Source organism: Tenrec ecaudatus (genome assembly GCF_050624435.1).
Source record: "Tenrec ecaudatus isolate mTenEca1 chromosome 2 unlocalized genomic scaffold, mTenEca1.hap1 SUPER_2_unloc_1, whole genome shotgun sequence".
NCBI lineage: Eukaryota > Metazoa > Chordata > Mammalia > Afrosoricida > Tenrecidae > Tenrec > Tenrec ecaudatus.
This window is the reverse complement of record NW_027457569.1, coordinates 1,672,395-1,675,005: the sequence shown is the minus strand read 5'-3', so window position 1 is coordinate 1,675,005 and position 2,611 is coordinate 1,672,395. Positions and strand designations below refer to the sequence as shown.

The following is a 2,611-nucleotide window of genomic DNA, read 5'->3' as shown; positions in this document are numbered from 1 at the left end:
TAAACCTGTTTTCTCGATTTTAAATGTGGTTAAGATGTCCAGGCATGGAAGGAAGCAAGCTGAACCATCACCAGTACACAATAATTAAATACAACATAGTAGAGATATTTCATCTCTGAGAAGTCAGACACATGATTTCTCAAAAATCACAAATGGGACGCAGATTTAGTTGCTGACTTCAATGATAGCCTGGAACTGGCAATTTATGGCCATCTTTAGCTCCAACAAAAAGTATAAGAAAGAGTGATGAGATCAATATTCACCATTCTTGGATCTTCAGCACATTCAGGATCAATGTAGAAAAACCCTGGCATGTCTACTTCCTCTTGTGGATTAAGCCTTTGTTCTTCAAAACAGAAGTACTGTATTCTATTGAAATACTGTCCAGCTTCAAATGGTACAAGATTATATGTAGAAATCCCGATGACTGGCTTGTCAGTCGGGTTCTTAGCTTTGTAAAATGCCAGTGCCGTCTCTCCTGGCATTACATATATTTCCATTTGCTGAGGTCTAAAGTTCCACTGGAGACTTGCATGCACATCCGCATTAAAGGTTACTTTAGAGGGAGGGGGGAACAGGGAGGGAGCGGGGGAAAAAAGAGGACCTGATGCAAAGGGCTTAAGTGGAGAGCAAATGCTTTGAGAATGATTGGGGCAGGGAATGTGCAGATGTGCTTTATACAATTGATGTATGTATATGTATGGATTGTGACAAAGTTGTATGAGCCCCTAATAAAATGTAAAAAAAGAAAAGAGGAGAAAAAAAAGAAAATGATTAGGGAAAAGAATGTACAGATGTGCTTTATACAACTGATGTATGTATATGTATGGATTGTGATAAGAGTTGTATGAGCCCCTAATAAAATGTTTAAAAAAGAAAAAAAAGGTGACTTTAATAATGCGATCCTTAACAGGCACCATGTTTTCAATCTGGTTAGATCCATGACCAGCTACAGCTGACCCTCCAAGTCCAGTAGTCTGTCAATAGAGCCGATAAAGGGGCACCGCTGCGTAGGACGCCCCCAGCATGGCCATGGCGACCGAGGTCACGTATGTGAGGACAGTCTTGTTGCGGCGCCGCCAGGCCTCCTCCTGCGGGCGCATGAACGGGTTCGTGCTCTTTGGCCCCTGAGGCGGCTGCAAAAGCAGGCCCAGTGCCAGGCTCCGGAGCCCCGACGTCCCTAGCCGCCTCAGTCCCCTGTCAGGAGCTTGGGTGCCACTCCGCCATGGGCAGAGGAGGGGCTCTAGCCTCTGGTCAGCAACGCAGCGTGACCCCAGCGCCCAGCACACAGCTCCAAGTTCCTCCATGCCATGAGCCAGACCTGATCTGGTTTTCAACATTCTCTCTCTCTCCCTCTGTTTCATATTGGGTATACTCTACTCAGATGTATTTTGTCATTGGTGGTAACCCTACTGAATTTATATTATTATCTTTTCTGTTTTTCTCAGAATATGAAACCTGGGATTGATGCACCTATAGACACAGCAAGTAAAATAGGGTTCCTGAAGGATATGGTGGGGTGGGGCTATGGGAGACAGACAGAGTAAGATGGGGTTGATATTAAAGAGTTTAGGAAGTAAGAAAATATTTTGAAACTGACTGGTAGCAAATGTACAATATGTCTTGATGTGATTGAGCTATGGAATTATACGATATCTGCATTATCACACCCAAAAATGGTTTTTGGAAAATAAAAAGCAAGATTATGTGCTTCATAAAATAAGAGATTATACAATATACATATTTAAAACCCCATATAAAATTTAAAATATTATTGTAGTAAATGAAATATAACAGAAATAAATGGAGGAGCATGTCATGGTATTTATTGTAAAACTCAGTGACTCTAAATCTTGCCATTTCTAAACTGAATGATAAATTCAATGTGATAACATTCAACATCTATGTAAGGATAAGGTCACTAGAAGAACAAAACCAGAGCTGCATAGAGAGATAAAGAGAACTGCTCATGCAGTTGTAGAAGTGGGCACCTCCATTCTGACCCTAAGTCCTCGAGTCTTAGTTAGGCTTCTCCTGACTTACGTAGCTTCAGGGGCTGATAAATCTACAATAGGCTGGAGCACAACTTGATGATAGTTTCAAAGGCAGGTAAATAAAAACAAGTCATACTTGTTATTGAAGATGTATATTACTTCAAGGTCAGATCACATGTCAGATACCAGGCCACTGTGGACTCTCAGGATTGGCGGGGGTTATTTCAAGCTTTCGGTCAAATTCAAAACCTAGAGCTTGAAGAGCCCAGATGCAGGATCCAAACCCAGAAGGAAACGAACAAGTTTCCCTACCAATCTGTTTATAAAGGAAGTAGATAACATTCACACAGAATATTTGTTTTCCAGTTGCTTCAGAGCTGTGTCCTGAGTAAGGGAGGTACACTCTACCCTAATCATACAACTGCTTGGCTACGCACAGCAGACCCCATTATGGAATTGATTGAATTGTGTTCTTTCACATGATGAGGAATTACTAGGTGCCAACTACCAAACCACTAAGCACACTACCCCGCCAAGTTGACACAAGCCTAACTATAATAGTCCTCAACAGATACTGTGAAAATCATCAAACTCTTTTACCACTTATTTAAGACCAC

The 2,611-nt window shown here is 41.6% G+C and overlaps 1 pseudogene; it reads right to left on the bottom strand.

Annotated features, from left to right (window-relative positions):
- Positions 1 to 215: 215 nt before the first annotated feature.
- On the bottom strand, positions 216 to 1,307 carry LOC142435829 (cytochrome c oxidase assembly protein COX11, mitochondrial-like; annotated as a pseudogene).
- Positions 1,308 to 2,611: the final 1,304 nt, after the last annotated feature.